The following is a 19,166-nucleotide window of genomic DNA, read 5'->3' as shown; positions in this document are numbered from 1 at the left end:
ACAGGCACACACCAGAGAAATCCTTGGACATTTAACCAATTTTGAATCCATTTAATTATATTATTTTTCAGTCAGTCAACAAGCATATACCAGACACTGTGCTACATTCTAGGGATATAAAGAAGGGCAAAGATGGTCCCTAATCTCAAAGAACTAACTCACAATGTAAAAAAGGAGAAACAATTGTGCATGAATAATATATATACAGGATATGAATCTGAAAGTTATGATAGGTGTTAAGGCTGAATAAGTAGAACTGAGAATCACTGAGAACTTATCATTTACTTTACCAAAATCAAGGCAAACTATATCTATGACACTTCCGTGATGTACCAGTTAGGTGACTTTGTCAATAGAAAGGTAACAAAGTTAGTCTAGTATAACCTATTTTTGTGGGTTTTTCCCCCCACCGGTAGGCAATCAAGGTTAAGTGACTTGCTAAGGGACATACAAGGTAGTTAAGTGTCTGAAGGCAGATTTGCACTCAGTTCTTCTGACTTCAGGGTTGGTGTTCTATCTGCTGCATCCCCTAGTTGCCTCTGGTATAACCTATTCTTGATGAATTCCCACTGATTATTTGTGATCATTGTTTCCTTTCCTAGCTGTTCTCTCATCTTATATTTAATGAAATTTTGTCTCTAGAATTTTGTCATGAATTGAAGTCAATCTCACTGATCTATAGTTTTCAAAATCCATCCTTCTACATTTTGAAAATTGACATATTTATTTTTTTGCAAGTTTGTAATCTCTCTTCCATGTATTAGACATACTTGAAAAGATATCTCATGGTACACTAGATTTTTATATACTCAATTCCTACAGTTGATACGTGCATAGCATGGTCTGAAGCATCCCCACCCCCTCATTATTCTGGTTGCTCTATGTTATAAAGGGAAAAAAATGGTTGATTTCGAGAATGTTCAAATTCTAGCTCTCTCACTTGCTGCTGTATGACCCTGGACAAGCCATTTAATGTCTGTGGGCTGGGCGGTAGTTTCTTCTGCAAAATGAGGGAATTGGATAAGCTTTCTTTAGCGCTATTTTCCAGCTTGAAATCTTGGATCTGTCTCAAACTTGTCAGTGTTTTCTAAAGTGCTACATACCCCAGATGTGTCAACAGCTTTAGATTTCATTAGGGGTCAAGAGGATTGGATTAAGAATAAGAGTCCATAATTATGCTCAAGTCCAAACTCAGCCACTTACTGTGGCAAATCACTCAGTCTTTCTAGAACTGTTTTCTCATTTGGAAAATGAGGAAATGGGAGTAAATGACTTTTAAGGTATATTTTGGCTCTAAAATTCTATGAAGATATTATGTCACACTGTTAATTCTTATTTAGTTCACAACCTACAAAACCCCCCAGATCTTTTTGACATAAATTGCCTATCCATACCTATCCAATCCTGTACTTGTGCAGTTGGTGTTTAATTTATGCAGATTTTACGTTAATCTCTGTATTGAGTACACTCTAGGTCATCATCCCAGATCTGGTTTGCTACATCTTCTCCCTTGGGATTCTAGGAACACCCTGAAGGGGTATTCGCTAAGTCATCAGTTCAAGTCACTACCAGTTGTGTTGATCCCACTTTTAACCAATAGTGACTAAATCTGGGGCTCCATTTAATCCAGAGGTTCCCAAACTTATTTGGCCCTTTAAAAAAAAATACTCAGCAGCACCCCCTGGAAATCTATTTTCTTTAACCCTTTAGTGCTGTTTTTTTTTTAAATTGGCACCATTTAAAAAAATGAAATGTATTTTTAAAATGATACATCTTAAATTTAATAACTTATCATAAATTTGTGAGGTTTTTCCTGTATTGAAATTTTGATGATGCATCATGTAACCATATTGTATTGTAAACAAGCTATTACATGCACATATTCCTGCCAATGCATGCCGAACTTCCCGACAATACAAAACACGCTGCCTGCCGACACTTACTTGTTAAGACCTGTCAGTAGATTTAATCACTGATTGGTTATAACCTGTATTTTGTGTGTTTATTTTACTTATTATTATTATTATCATTATTATTATTATTATTATTATTATTATTATTATTATTATTATTATTATTATTATTATTATTATTATTTTGGTGAGGCAGTTGGGATTGAGTGACTTGCCCAGAGTCACACAGCTAGTGTTATGTGTCTGAGGCCAGATTTGAACTCAGGTCCTCCTGACTCCAGGGCTGGGCTCTATCTACTGTGCCACCTAGCTGCCTCCATTTTGTGTGTTTATTTGGAAAATAATATAATCACTACAACTTTAACTCTGTTGTGCAACAGATGAAACATATACAAATGATTTTTCAAAAATTTCTTACCTTCTTTTCTTTTCTTATGCTTCCACCACCCCTAATTGCACCTGAGACTACTACTGCTCTCCTCAGGGGGTGTATCACCCACATTGGAACCTACCAAATGATTTAACATTAATTGTCTTTTATGAAAGGATATTTACTTCAAAGCTATAGAATTAATGAAAATAAAAACATTCCTCACACACACACACATACCTCAGGACTTATTCTTTGTAATCTCTGGGGAAAGTGGGCTTAAATTTAATTCAGTCTCTGGGTATGGTAAGATCAAACTTAACTCAGTTCCTATTTAACCTTTTCATGTCTTAAAAGTCTTGGAATCTCTTCTTGGCTCACTACTGGGATCTGTCCCTGTCTGATTTTGTTTCCCTGGAAAGGCAGTGGGATGCAGCAGCAGCAGCAGCAGGTGGGCCACTCAGTTCCTACCTCAGATATCTACCTTCTAGGTTTAGGGGGAAATGAAAAGAGATTCATTACTAGGCCTGAATTGGGGGAATCTGACAGGGCTTGTTCTTCTCTCTCTTTCTCAGTGCTCCTCCTCGCACCCAAGCCAGGCCTCTCAAGCTTTGGATAAGTGACAAGCAGAAAGAAATGACTGCATGCTTGGATAAATGTCTGGAAGTATGGAACCTACCTGGGGGATACATAGGGAAGAAAAGCCTAGCCCCTTGGTCTCTAGACTTTTCCCAGGCAAAAGAGCAAGAGCCCCTGAGGGAGGCTAAGTGCTTGGATTGAAGTAGAAAAATTCTTGTCTCAATTACACTGGAGGTCATTCCCCAAACTTCTTGGGCATTGATGCTGAGCTGGCTGAAAAAGCTGGATGTTGGGACTCTGAAATATTCAAAGGCTAGCTCTCTTGACCTTTTAAAACTTATAAAAACAGAGTCTCCAATCTCTTCATCTTAAATGAAGAAGGAGAAATGCAAAAGCAAATCACTGAGACCCATTTCAAGGGGCCACATATAGATCTCAGAGAAGGCCCAAAGCCTTACCGAGTTATCTCTCATCAGAAGTTGCCTGGGAAGGAGTCATCAGCAAGGGAGTAAAACCAGGAGAAAGCAAAGAGAATGGCTAAGGCCACTAAGGCTGTTTGAGGGAGCTTCCATTTCATGTATGCAGCCAGTCAAAGAGGCTGCCATTTACTAAAGGGTTAGCAGACCCAACTAGAGTTAGAGAACATCTATGGCACTTCCATTAAAGGTCATCACCATCTTCCCAAGAAGCCAATTATCTAGCCTCTCCCACAAGGGGAATTTACATCTAATCAATGTCATCTTCATTCTTGCCTGTTGAGATAATTTTGAATCCTGTCATGCCATGATTCTCTACCCCTTCACTAGCTTCTTGGCATCTACAGATTCATATCTTTCATGGCCTCAGCCAAGTTTCAGATAAAGTCAACTGTGTAAGACGCGGGTGGGGAGCCTGAGGTCTAAAGGCCACATGTGGCCCTCTAGGGCCTCAAGTGTGGCCCTTTGATGGAATCTACTGAATCCACTGGATGCACTTGAGGACCTAGAGGGCCAAATGTGACTTCAAGGCCACAGGTTCCCAACTCCTGTCTTAAGACAAGCCTCTCTCCAAAGTGAAGCTTTGGAAGGGGAATATTTGTGATTTAACTCCCTAAGTCTCTGCCAGAAACAGGGATAATCATAATCACTGCCCATAATTGGGCAGTGCGAGGCAGGTAGAGAGTCATGCTTCATGAATGGGCTGGGAGTAATGGGAAGGTGGCTAAGTCTCAGACTGTAGTGGTCCAGGTGCTCTATGAAGAGCCCATTCTACCTCTCACTCTCACCATCACTCTCAAGAATGGTGGAGAAGATACACTACGACCAGGTAGGATTTATGCCAGGAATGCAGGGTTGTTTCAATATTAGGAAAACTATCAGCATCATTGAGCATATCAACAACAAAACCAACAGAAACCACATGATCATCTCAATAGATGCAGAAAAAGCTTTTGATAAAATACAACACCCATTCCTATTAAAAACACTAGAAAGCATAGGTATAAATGGAGTCTTCCTTAAAATAATAAATAGCATCTATCTAAAACCTTCAGCAAGCATTACATGTAATGGGGACAGACTAGAAGCATTTCCAATAAGATCGGGGGTGAAACAAGGATGTCCATTATCACCACTGTTATTCAATATTGTACTGGAAACGTTAGCTTTAGCAATAAGAGAAGAAAAAGAAATTGAAGGCATTAGAATAGGCAAAGAAGAAATAAAGCTATCACTCTTTGCAGATAACATGATGATATACCTAGAGAATCCTAGAGAATCAAGTAAAAAATTACTTGAAATAATAAACAACTTTAGCAGAGTTGCAGGCTATAAAATAAAGCCACATAAATCATCAGCATTTCTATACATTACCAACAAAGCCCAACAGCAAGAGATAGAAAGAGAAATACCATTTAAACTTACTGTAGACATTATAAAATATTTAGGAGTCTACCTCCCGAAACAAACCCAGGAACTCTATGAACACAATTACAAAACACTTTTCACACAAATAAAATCAGATCTAAATAATTGGAAAAACATCAGTTGCTCATGGGTAGGCCGAGCTAATATAATAAAAATGACAATCCTACCTAAGCTAATTTACTTATTCAGTGCCATACCAATCAAACTACCAAAAAATTATTTTATAGAGTTAGAAAAAATAATAACAAGATTCATTTGGAAAAACAAAAGGCCCAGAATATCAAAGGAACTAATGAAAAGAAATGCAGGGGAAGGTGGCCTAGCAATTCCAGATCTTAAATTGTATTATAAAGCAGCAATCATCAAAACTGCTTGGTACTGGCTAAGAAATAGGGAGGTGGATCAGTGGAATAGGTTAAATATGCAAGACACAGTAGTCAATGACTATAGTAATCTATTATTTGATAAACCCAAAGACCCCAGCTTCTGGGATAAGAACCCACTCTTTGAAAAAAACTGCTGGGAAAACTGGAAAAGAGTATGGCAGAAACTAGGCATAGACCCAAATCTCACACCATATACCAAAATAAAGTCAAAATGGGTTCATGACTTAGATATAAAGGCTGATACCATAAGTAAACTGGGAGAACAAGGAATAGTTTACCTATCAGATCTATGGAGAACAGAAGAATTCATGACCAAACAGGAGATAGAGAACATTATGAAAAGCAAAATGGATCATTTTGATTACATTAAATTGAAAATTTTTTGCACAAAGCCAATGCAACTAAGATTAGAAGGAAGGTAGAAAATTGGGAAAGAATTTTTACAACCAGTCTTTCTGATAAAGGCCTCATTTCTAAAATATATGGAGAATTAAGACAAATTTATAAGAACACAAGCCATTCCCCAATTGATAAATGGTCAAAGGATATGAACAGCAGTTCTCAGATGAAGAAATTAAAGCCATCTATAGTCATATGAAAAAATGCTCTAAATCATTATTGATTAGAGAAATGCAAATCCAAACAACTCTGAGGTACCACATCACACCTATCAGATTGGCCAACATGACAAAACAGGAAAATGATAAATGTTGGAGAGGATGTGGGAAAATTGGAGCGCTAATACATTGTTGGTGGAGTTGTGAAATGATCCAACCATTTTGGAGAACAATTTGGAACTATGCCCAAAGGGCTACAAAAATGTGCATACCCTTTGATCCAGCAATAGCACTTCTAGGGCTATATCCCAAAGAGATCAAACAAATGGGAAAAGGACCCACATGTACAAAAATATTCATAGCAGCTCTTTTTGTGGTGGCAAAGAATTGGAAATTGAGAGGATGCCCATCAGTTGGGGAATGGCTGAGCAAGTTGTGGTATATGAATGCAATGGAATACTATTGTTCTATAAGAAATGATGAACAGGCTGACTTCAGAAAAACCTGGAAAGACTTACAGGATCTGATGCTGAGTGAAGTGAGCAGAACCAAGAGGACTTTGTATACAATAGCAGCCACATTATGCAATGACTAAGAATGTTAAACTGAACCCTTCTCAGCATTATGAGGATCTAAGACATCTCCAGAGGCCTTGGGATGGAAAATGCTGTCCACATCCAAAGAAAGAACTATGGAAGTCGAATCGCTGTCACTTATTTTTACCTTCAGTTGAGTTTTGTTTCATCTTTCTGATGGTTCCTCCTATTGGTTTTAATTTTTACTTACAACTTCATTAATGTGAAAATATGTTTAATGGGTATGTAAATGTAAAGCCTATGTCGGATTGTGCGCAGTCTTGGTGGGGGAGAAAAAGGGAGAAAAAATTTTCAACTGAAAAGCATATGAAAAAAAAAAAAGAATGGTGGAGAAGCCTACACTGGTGCCAGCAGGCCAGGAACTAAAATCAAGCTTGGAACTTGCAGGGGAGGGAAGTGAGAAAGACTCCCTGTTCCATTTCTGCCAGTGTTAAGAAAGGCCATGGTCCCTGCTAGCCCCAGTCCCCTATCTCACTGGAGAGAGCTTAGGTGAACAGATCAAAGACCAAGGAATCCATGTGACTAGCTGAGTCAGCAGCCACCTGTCTGGCCCCAGGCAGCCGTGGGCAGACAGACTGGCAAAAATACCTTAATCGCCCCGAAGGAATGCAGGAAGGACTGGCCTGAGCCTTCTCCAGAAAGTATTGCGCTGCGGAGATCTGCTAGTCTGCTCAAAACCAAACCATCAAGAGGTAGCCTATTCTCTTCAGGTTTGTAGTTTCAGTGAGGAACGATCCCGCTTGTGCTGAGCCTAACCGCTCCCAGAGCCAGGACGCTCTGTGTACACTAGTAAGCATCCATCCATCTGCAGGTGAAGAGCTCAGAGCTACGAGGTCAGAGCTGGAACAAACCTCGAAAGTCATCCAGTCCAACGCCTTCGTTTTATGGATAAGTTAAACTGAGGCTCAGAGGAAGGGCCTTCAGGTCCATCTAGCTCCATACCTTTCATTTTGCAGATTAAGACCTTCTCTGCCTTAAAGCATTTAGACTGCAGTGTACATGTTATGCTTTGTCACGATTCATTTCCTTGTGCTAAATTGTAATTTTTTCCTTTTAAAGGACTCCATCTTGGCACAAGAAAGTTGCTTAGGGAAGACAGCACTTAATAATATGATGTTCATTCTCCAACTTACGGCAAATGACTGGTTTTTGTTTTTGTTTTTGTTTTGTAAAGAAATGTGACCAGTCGTAAATGCAGCTTTCAGTTTTTAGAAGTGAGGGGAAATTATATATAATTGGGGTGAAACAATAAATCCCAACAGTATTTTCCAGTGCTTACACACGTTGGAAGATAATTGTACAAGAAAAAGTTGAATTTTTTTTGCCAGATTGACTGATGAAATCTAGCATAATTTATTAAATGTTTATAGTTGACTTTCAATTTACTCAAATAAAATTTGCTGCTATAATGATTTAAACTGTCAAGTTTTCCTTCTCTGTATTTTATTTTATGAATCAAAATTCACAAATGAATCCAGTATCAAACAGAAAACAAAAGTTTGTCTTTTTATGTGATTTGTGACTCAGTTGATTTCAAGCCATTCAGTACTTAATTCCTATGACAGCTATTATATTTGCTGGTCTTTTAACTTACTAGCCTCTGAATGATTTAGAATTAATTTAATTTGTGATTGATATTTAGAAGCTATTTTAGCACATCTTTAGACATTTAAAAACAGGATGAAAAACAGGAAGCTAATAGAGTTTTTCTTAAAAGAATGATAGATTTTTATATTTCCAAATACTTTGCATTTATCCTTATCAGAAAAAAAAATATTACTAAAATACTTTTGTGTGTTTTCAAATCAGCCAAAGATGCACGTTACTCCAAATTTTGTGATTTTGTTTTAACAGTCACTAATTTTTCAGGCTTAGAGATCAGTGAACTTAGCATCAAAAGGATTTTCAGAGTTTCTTCTCAAGTTTAGAATGTATGCATGCTTAGAAATTACACTTTTGAAATAGAATTTGTTTTGCATAACGTTTCTAAATTCACTGGTTTTTAAAATGCAATTTATTAGCTATTTCTATATACTTGTAAACAGGCATATTGTACAGAGAAAAAAAAAGAAGTAAAATTGAAAAGTTAAAAGGAAATTATAGTCAAATACCACCTTACTCTTACTGTTCTTGGCTTAAAATAACCAGTACTACTTAAGGATTTGTATACTTTACAGGTGTTTTTTAAATAAAATCTGGTATATAAAGAATTTCAATTAATAAAATAATTCAGTTGTGATTTTTGCAGTGTTACTAGGAGTTTTTAGGGATGTATCCAAGTACAAAAAGTTGATTTTTTAGATTGTTTAGTTTCCCTAGTCAAACCTTGATAAATTAGTTACCAAGGTGACTGCTACTGCCCCTTTGTGGTTTAGCCCAGATTGCCACCAAGAAGTCAAAGCTTGAAAAGGTTCTTCTACTGCAGTCTACTGCAGTACTTCTATTGTCAGCCCTTTAGCCTATGTTTTGTAAAATCTCAAGAGTCTCGAGTTATTCCAAAGAGTGTCTTATAAATTTAGAGAAAAAAAAATCAAAATCAAAGTAAGTTTAATTCATTTGAAAAAATGTGAGTGCAATACAATAAAAAGAGAACTTAACAAGTTCCCCCAGGGCCTACTGACAATCATTACCCTAGACAAACCTTTTGGGGTTTTTTTGGAATGCAAAAATTTTAATTTTATTGGGTCTCTTATGATTACTCTTTCATGCTTACTTTTTGTGCTTGAGTCTTGTGTTTCAATGTCACATGTTCTATTCAACTCTGGTATTTTCATAAAGAATATTTGAAAGTCATCTCATTACATATCAATGTTTTCTCCTTAATTATACCCAGTGCTGGGTCAGTGACTCTTCATTGTAATCCTAGCTCCTTTGCCTTCTGGAATATCATATTCCAAGCCCTTCGCTCTTTTAATATGGAAGCAGCTAAATCTTGTGTGATCCTGGCTGTGGCTCTATGGTATTTGAATTGTTCTCCTTGATCTGGAAGTTCTGGAAAACAAACTTTTTTGATAAATTAATATTTATTTGTTCTTATGTTCTATTCTTTTTAAAGATTTGAGGATTTCATAACATCTTAATCCTCTTTTTAATTTAATTTATGTATCATAATGTTGGAAGGTACCTGAAAGGTCAGCTAGTCTAACCTCAGGTAGGGCAGAAGAAGCCTTTGTACAGCATCCATCATACTGTACATCATGATAGCCTATCATGGGGTATTCACTACCTTGTAAAGGCAGTAAATTCAGTAGAGTAGCTCTATATCTTTGAAAGTGCTTGCCTTTTCATAGCAGCTCTTTCTGTGGTGGCAAAGAATTGGAAATTGAGAGGATGCCCATCAATTGGGGAATGGCTGAGCAAGTTGTGGTATATGAATGCAATGGAATGCTATTGTGCTGTAAGAAATGATGAATGGTCTGACTTCAGAAAAACCTGGAAAGACTTCTATGGTCTGATGCTGAGTGAAGTGAGCAGAACCCAGAGGACTTTGTACACAATAACAGCCATGTTATGCGATGACTAATATTGTTAAACTGAATCCTTCTCAGCATTACGAGGATCTAAGACATCTCCAGAGGCCTTGGGATGGAAAAGGCTGTCCACATCCAAAGAAAGAACTGTGGAAGTCGAATCATTGTCACTTATTTTTACCTTCTGTTGAGTTTTGTTTCATCTTCCTGATGGTTCCTCCTACTGGTTTTAATTTTTACTTACAACCTCACTAATGTGAAAATATGTTTAATAGAAATGTAAATGTAAAACCTATTATCAGATTGTGCACTGTCTTGGGGAGGTTGGGGGGGAGGAAGGGGGAGAAAAATTTTCAACTCAAAAGCATATGGAAGTGATTGTTGATAAATCAAAATAAATTAAGAAAATTAAGAAAAAAGAAAGTAAAAAACAAAAAGAAAGAAAGTGCTTATCCTAGTTTTACTTTCTGGTATGACACAGGCAGTCTCTCTTCTCTTTCACATCATAACCTTTCTTTGAAGATTAATCTGATGTCTTTTATTGTCTCTTCTCCAGACATTTCCTTGTTTATGTACCTGATGTTCTATCCTACAACTTTAGAATGATAAATATTGTATTATTAAGTCAGCTTATTCTATTACTGTGACAAAATTTATAGTTTGATTAATGGCTCTTTTCATTTTTGTATTTCATGAAAAATATTTAATTGGTGATCGGAGATAGGCATGTATAATTGAGAATAATCAAACATGATGGAAATACGAATTCTTTATTATTTTCCTTTTTAATGTGGCTTTTTGTGATACAACAGATAGCTCCTTCAAGTAACATTCAATATTTCAGTTGTCATAAGATGTTTCACTATCAAAGACACCTCTGGAAACAACTTGAATACCTGAAGATTAGCTCAAACTGTGATAGGAGCAAAACACCATGAGATGTGATTACTGTCTATATAGAGATTTGTGTGTTTGTGTGTGTATGTGTGTGTGGGTGTGAGGCAATTGGGGTTAAGTGACTTGCCCAGCATCACATAGCTAGTGAGTATTATGTGTCTGAGGCCACATTTGAACTCAGGTCCTCCTGACTCCAGGGCTGGTACTCTATCCATTGTGCCACCTAGCTGCCCCTACAGAGGGATTTAATGATTGATTTGCTACAAAGTTCAGTGCTCCTTTGATTAAAAAAAGTTTCAGGATATGGACGTATGTCCAGGTTCTCTGCTCATTTCCCACAATATATTCAGACATTGAGAGTTTTTAGATTTCCTAATTTCATATCAATCTTAACTCAGATGTATACTTACACTTGCTGAGGTTTAATAACAATCTTTAGTTCTGGTATTCCAAACATCAGGAGATTGGCATTGGCATTGAAGCCTGCCTATATGAATTTTCCAGAGTGGTAGCATCTCATTCCCATAATGCCAGCCAGAGTCAGTGAAGTGGCTAGGGAAGTGGAAATATCCTTGGCATCCTGAGATATCCAACAATTTCTAGGCCTGCCAGGCCACCAAAGAGGAGGCCAGCTTGGGACACTTACTGCTTTTGCATTCCCAGTTACTCCACCAGAAACAATTGATGTTGCATAGCCAAAGCCTAGAGTGCCTGACTAGGGCACTCAGGAGTAGGGCACAGAGAGCCCTTGAAAAATTCAGAGAAGACCCTAATAGAATTGAATATTGCACAGAGAGAACCGATAAATGGTCCTTTAAGACAGAGATGTGAAACTCATTGCGAAATTCCCACGTGCAGGCAGAACCAAATGAAAATGTAATTGAGAAATATTGAACAAAATAAATGATAGTAAGATATAGATAATGTTAAAATGTGGTTTGCTAAGTCAATATGAGGCCTTCAGGAATCTGGATTCTATCTGGGGCAGCTGGATGGCTCCAGCCTCAGTCACTTACTAGCTATTTGACCCTGGGCAAGTCACTTAATCTGTTTGTCTTAATTCATTGCAGCAGGAAATGGCAAACCATTCCAGTATCTTTGCCAAGAAAACCCTGTGAACAGTATGGTTCACGGGGTCATGAAATGTCAGAACGGACTCACAGTGTCATGAAGAGTCAGACAGAACTGAACGACTGAACAACAACAACATTCCTTCTCTATGAGAAGTGAAAAAAAGGTATTTGGAATATATAAAAAGCCAAGTACACTGTATTGCATACTAAAATAGTATGTCCTGAAAAAAGTGCCTATCTTCAATGGAAGAAAATGTAATTTTAACAAAATGGGGGAGTTTAAGGCATTCATTCTTCCCAAAGAAATGATATTTGAGCAGGCCACTTGACAGGAAAACAAGCAAACTAAACACTAGATATTAAGACTAAGCAATGAAACCAATACCCTCTTCATGCTCGTAGAGCTAGATCAGCCTAGTATATTCATTAAAAAAAAACTATCACATTTATTGAAGGACAAAGAAAGGTTAGGGGCAAAAGATCTAAAGGAGTTAAAAGAAGTTAAGAAAAGGGAAAGAGGAAGATTTGAACTAAAACCTAAGTTATCTCATAAGTGAATTAATGATTGGACGAAGGCGCAGGTTAGAGAGATAAAAGCCTGAGGTGTTATGGGACAATAAAGAAAAAATGATTGGTTACTAGGATTTGGTAAAGGGAGCTGGAGTTCAATCCTATGGAAGTGGAGGGTTCTATGGTGGCCTTAACACATATTCTATTCAGGGGAATTGGTACCTCAAGAAACTACCTTTGAGCAAGTATTGTGCTACTCAGGGCCACATCTTCCTTCAGGGGAAGGTGTATAGGGGTCCCTGGGGACATACAACACCCCGTAAGGATGGAAGGAGTCCATAGATCCAGAGGCAGAATGTCTATGCCATAGGATGTATCAGTAGTGAATGTAAAGCTATGGGAAAAGATAGATACATAGATACAGAAACATAGGAACTTCCCCCACATCATACTGTTTCTCTTATCAATATTTTGGGAAGTTGGGCTCCTCAGAAGACCACTTCCAAAAAAGGGAAAAAAAGCAACCAAAAACCAAAGACACATAAGGATAAAATAAGGGAAAAGTGGAGGAGGTCCCACAACATCACAAATAAATTTTGTTATTTAATCATGTCTGACTCTTTGTGACCCTGGGTACCATACTGTCTATGGGGTTTTCTTGGCAAAGATACTGGAGTGGCTTGCCATTTTCTTTTTCCCACAAATAAATAGATGAACTATATAGAGGAGGGAGCAAAGCTATTCTAGAAGCCCAAACTTGTAACAGAGACATATGATGATAAAGAAGGAAAGTATACATGTAGTGTCCATTAATAGGAGATTAAATTATTACATAGTCTAGAAATGGGAAGGAATGGGGGAGGAAGCAAGAAATGAGACAAGCATTTATATATTTTTTACTCTGTACCAAGTACTATGATAAGCACTTCACAAATATTCTCACTTGGTTCTCACAACAACCCTGCGAGTGCTGCAGGTACTCATTTTACAGTTAAGGAGACAGAGGCAAAAAGAAAAAGAGAGAGACTACTAGTAAGAGGAAATTCAAGGAACTTGGATGTGGGAAGAGTATCAGGACATCAGGGATGTCTATGGGAGGAAACAGATCAAATTAGTGTTAAGATAAAGAACTTGTAAGGGTCCAGTGCTTATTTAAATGAAGAGAAGGGGATTGGGAAGAATATAAAGGAATTAAATAAAGTAAAATTCATAATTTTATGTTCTTTATATAGGAATGGATTAATTTCCTCCAGTAAAATCAAAGATAATTGCAAAATGGACATGAAAACAAACACTATAGTTTGCTGTATTAATATATATATATAAATATATATATATGTATATATAAATGAAAACATATATAGAGTACAAATAAAAAAGTTAGAATAAAATTTATTATGCTATAGGAGATTTAAAAAAATCAGGAATTGTAATAATAATGTCTGGAAAAACAACCATAAAAATTCATGTCAATAGATAAATAGAAAATTACATTGTGCTTAAAATCAACCTAGCCCCTAAAGACAATTTCATTACTAAACAGATGCACCAGAAAAAGCAGTATCTAAGTTACTAAAGCAAAAAATTCAGAAAATTGCAAAGACATAATTAGCAAAGAAATTGTAGGATATCTTAATGCTTCTTTTTCAGAGTTGAATAAATTTAACAGAAATATAAACAGAAAGGAAAATGTATACTTCCAATTAAAGTGGTAATATTAAATATTTTATAGGAGCTTCATTCTCCTACAAAAACCCCAGCAAATACCTGGAAAGGGCTCCAAATAGAGTAATGAGAAACAGTAAGCTAATAAAACTAAAGAGAAACAGAAACTCTTTTATTGCACACAAAAAAAGGCCAGAGTCCAATGGAGACTAGCACAGGGGTCATACAAGGAAAGCCAGTGTGAACTCTGCTGAACAGACCAATGAACAACAGAGACCAACAGATGAACCATGCAAGGAAGCCAGCATAAGATCCCATAAATCTTGAAGCCAGTATGATCCCTGAACTTGGGGTGCGGAGAGGGTTGAAAGACAGCACAAGTTCTAATAATTGAAAAACTAAATTAATGGCAAATCACAACAGTATCTTTGCAAAGAAAATCCCATGGACAGTATAGTCCAATGAAGAGTCGGATATGAATAAATGATAGAACAAGAAAATTCAGATTCCAGGGATGGCCTGTCAGAACAAAAGTAGATGTTCCCAGTGGTCACTGTTGAGGTAGAAATGATAATTTCTACTGACAATGCAGATCATTAAGATTACTTACCCCTGACACATCCACAGAAGAGGTAAGGGGGCTTTAAGGAGAGCTGAGACCAGCATGATCTCCAGCATATAATTGTTAGATCTCAATACCACAGGAGGGGAACAAAATCTATTCTAGATTGGTGAGTGTGAAAGTAGAAGATGAGATAGACTAAGGTCAAAACTCTCAGTGGATACCCAGGAGACTGAAAAGGAAGCTAGGCCTTGAGGCACAGGATAAGACCATTAATCCATTCAGAATGTCAGTAACAGAGACATCTAAGCTACAAAGGGGTCATGATCAAACAGAGCTTATCACACGCATCTAAAAGTGTTGGATAGGACTGATCTAAGCAGAAAACCCCAGTCCAAGAACTGAGACTAGAAATGCAAATAAGCAGAATAAAATACTAAACTTTGTGTTCAGGACTTCTCCTCTGTACTAGCTGCTCTCTCTTCTTCTCCCCATCTTGACTCATTGGTGAGCAAATTCAATTCTACCCTGTTCTCTCTTGAATCCCTAGCCCCCTTAATCATATTGCTCATTAGATGCAGCCACGCCTCAGCCTTGGATCACTCCCACCATTCACCGCCTCCACTCCTACATACTTGCTGCTGAACAAAGGTGGAAAAAATTGTGCTACTGTTCTAACTGGTTCCACTACAAATTTGTTGTATAACCTCAACTGGGCCCTCACTGCTGCTAGGCATTCCTACTATGCCTACCTTGTCAACTCACTATCCAACTCTCCACAGTAGTTCTTCCAAACCTTTTCATCCCTCTCAAAGCACCCTTGGCTCCCTATCACCCTACCAACCCAGCCATGTTTTGCATAAAAATTCAAACTTTCTTATCTTCTATCACTCAGGTGCTTTCTGCTACTTTCTCCTCCTTCACCTGAGTTTCACATGATGAGGTGACCTTACTCCTTGCCAAAACTAACCATCTCCTCCAATCCCTCTCTGTCATCCCCATTTTTTCACTTATTTTCAATTTTTCCCTCTCTGCTGGCTCATTTCCTACTACATAAAAACATGCCCATATCTCTCCTAGCCTGAAAAACCCTTCACTTGGTCTTTCCGTTGAAGCTAAATATTGTCCTATATCCCTTCTGCCCTTTGTAGCCAAACTCAAAAAGGCTGTCTACAACAGGTGCCTCAACACTCTCTCCTCTCACTCTCTTCTTAACTTCCTACAATCTGGTTTTTGACCCTTTTATTCCAACCAAATTGCAAAGCTAGGGATGATCTGTTAATTGACAAATCCAATGGTCTTTTCTCAATCCTCATTCTCCTTGACCTCTGCTGCCTTTGACATCATCGATCACTTTCTTCTCCTTGATATTATATTGTCTCTAGGTTTTGGGGTTGCCACATTCTCCCATTCTCCTCCTACCTATTTGACTTCTTTTCCTCTGTCTCTTTGCTAGATCAGCTTCCAGATCATTCCCTTTAATGACAGGTGTCCCTCAGTGATCTATTCTGAGTGCTTTTCTCTTCCCCCTCTATACTACTTCACTTGGTGATCTCATCAACTTTTATGGATTTAATTACCATCTCTATGCTGATGATTCTCAAGTCTACCTATCCAACCCCAAATTCTCTGTCGACCTCTAACTTCACATCTCTAACTGCCTTTCAGGTATCTCAAACAGAATGTCTAATAGACATCTTAAACCCAATGTCCAAAATGGAACTCACTGTCTTTCCCCCTAAACCCTCCCCCTCCTACCTTCCCTATTATTGTACATGGCAACACCGTCCTTTCAGTCCTTCAGGCTCACAACTTAGAAGTCATCTAGGATTTCTCACTATCTCTTACCTGTCATATCCAAACTATTGCCAAGCTCTGTCATTTTCACCTTTGCAACATCTCTAGAATACCCTCCTCCTTCTCTTTTTCTGATATGGCCACCACTATAGCACAGGCTCTCATCACCTCAGCAATAGCCTGCTGGTGGGCCTGCCAGCCTTAAGTCTCTCCCCACTTCAATCCATCCTCCATTTAGCCACTAAAGTGATTTTCCTGAAGTAAAAGTCCAATCATCTTATTCCCCTCCTCCTCCCAGACACACTCAAACTCCAAAGGTTCCCTATTGCCTCTAGGATAGAATACAAAATGCTCTGTTTGGCATTCAAAGTCCTTTATAACCTAATTCCCTCCCACCTTTCAAGTCTTCTTACACTGTAGTCCTTGACACATACTCTTTGATCCAGTGACATTGACCTCCTGGTTGTTCCACAAATGAGACACTCCATTTCAGCCCTGGGCATTTTCTCTGGCTGTCCCCCATGCCTGGAATGCTCTTCCTCCTCTCTTCTGTTCATTGACCCTACTCCCACCCCTGGCTTCCATTAAGCCCCAACTAAAATCCCATCTTTTATTGGAATCCTCCTGAAGCCTCTTTATATTAAAGAATTCTAGTGACTTTCATTTGTTATTTTCTATTAATCCAGTATATAGTTTGCTTTGTGTATCCTTGTTTATATGTTGTTTCCTTATTAGATTGTAAGCTCCTTGAGGCCAGGGACTGTCTTCTGTCTCTTTTTGTATCCCTAGAACTTAGCACAGTGACTAGCACATAGTAGGTGTTTAATAAATGTTATTTATTGATTGATTGAAATCTAGAAAGATAAATAAATATATTTGAGTAATGAGGAGGGGATAAATGATAAAGTGCTTACATTCTAAGAGGGAGAAGAATCAAGTGTCCCTTCCTAAACCTATTGTCACAGTAGGAGCTAAGTAAGGCAAACACAGAGCCTGGATGTGATTTTGTTTCATTTTCTTGGTTTTAAAAGGAGAGGGATAGAGAGGGCAAAAGTAATACATTGGGAAAGAAATAAGGAACTGGGAGAAGTTAAAATTTAGCACATATGTGATAAATGTAGTATATGAAAAGATTATACAAGCAAGGAGGAAATAATAAACCTCACCTTTATGTGAACCAAAGGAAAGTTGAACACATTCTTACTCTGTCTCTCTGTGTGTCTCTGTGTCTATGTCTGTCTGTCTGTCTGTCTGTCTGTCTGTCTGTCTCTCTCTCTCTCTCTCTCTCTCTCTCTCTCTCTCTCTCTCTCTCTCTTTCTCTCCTCTCTCTCTCCCATGCACACATACAGAGTTTGTTGTGAAAATTCATTGAACTCAAGGCAGGTAGGTGATGCAATGGATAGAGTATCAGCCCTAGAGTCAGGAGGACCTGAGTTCAAATCGGAACTCAGACACTTGACATTTACTAGCTATATGACCCTGGGCAAGTCACTTAATGCCAATTGTTTTGCAACCCCTACCCTCTCCCAAAACAAAACCAAACAAAACAAAAACCATTGAATTCAATGGAGCAAAGCAGACAAAAACAAACAAGCAAATAAACTTCAGGTTCAGCATTTGGGTATTAAAGGGAGGATTAAAAAGAGAGAAAGAAGGTGGGGAAAAAAACCTGAAATAAACAAACAGAAGAGGAGCAAAGGAGAAGGAATAGACTGCTTCAATGATAGATTAATAGTTTTGATCTAATTCCTTCAAAAAGAATAAATTATTCTTTGTAAAGAGAGGAAGAGTACAAAAGGATATGATAGTAGGAAATAGATGACTGTCATGCCAAAAAAAAAAATGTGAATAGGAAGAATTAACCTATAAATTGGAGGAGGTTAGAAGAATAGATCAGAAAGCAGAATCCAACAACATACTGTTAACAACAACAACAAAAACATAACAGAAAAATTCACAGAGTTAAAATAAGGTGCTATAGCTGAATTTATTCTGCTTCAGTTGAATTTTTTTTAAGGTAGACATAGCAATCATGATCTCAGACATGGCATTAATAAAATAGATACAGCTGAAAAAATAAGCAATGAAGCTATATTTTGCTTAAAGACACCATATGTAGTGAAATACTAAAACATTTTAGATAGATATGAAAGCAGATAGATATATAGATGTATACCTAAAATATAAATATGTACTTCTGTAAAGTGTTACACATATAGATATGTGATATATATCTATATAAAGTGTTGATAGTATTTCACTATTGATAGCATTTTACTATATATATATCTTTATGTGTATATGAATGTATTATAAGTGTGCATAAATACATATGTATATATACGTACATATTAATATATCCATATGTGCCTAATGGCATAGAATCTAAATATTTGAAAGAAAAGTTGATTGAATTGCAAGGAATTATAGACCACAAAGGCGTAATAGTTGGGCAACTTATTTCCAGATGTAGATAAATCTTACGAAATGATAAACAAGAAAAAAATTAGACCTGAATAGAATTTCAAAAATTTAGACATCATTGATATTTGAAAAATACTAGATGAGAATGGAATTAAAATACATATTTATCATTTGTATGTGCTACCTTTACTTGTTTGCAAAAATAGGGGAAGTAAGCAATCTTATAAAACTTCTTTGAAACAAGTTTGTTCTGTTATCTAAACCAGATAGAGAGAAGTACAGGGGGGAAACCCTATATAAAATAACCCTATATAACAATAATAATGATTTAAAACTGCTGAATAAAATATTAGCAAAGAGGCTACAATAACATATTAAAAAGATTACACATTATTATAAGATTGAAACTACGCTAGGAATGCAAGAATAGTTCAATATTAGGAAAAGTATAGGCATAATAAAA

The sequence above is a fragment of the Phascolarctos cinereus genome, unplaced genomic scaffold (genome assembly GCF_003287225.1).
Source record: "Phascolarctos cinereus isolate Bilbo 61053 unplaced genomic scaffold, phaCin_HiC Scaffold_2;HRSCAF=192, whole genome shotgun sequence".
NCBI classification, from domain to species: Eukaryota; Metazoa; Chordata; class Mammalia; order Diprotodontia; family Phascolarctidae; genus Phascolarctos; species Phascolarctos cinereus.
This window is presented reverse-complemented; position numbering follows the sequence as displayed.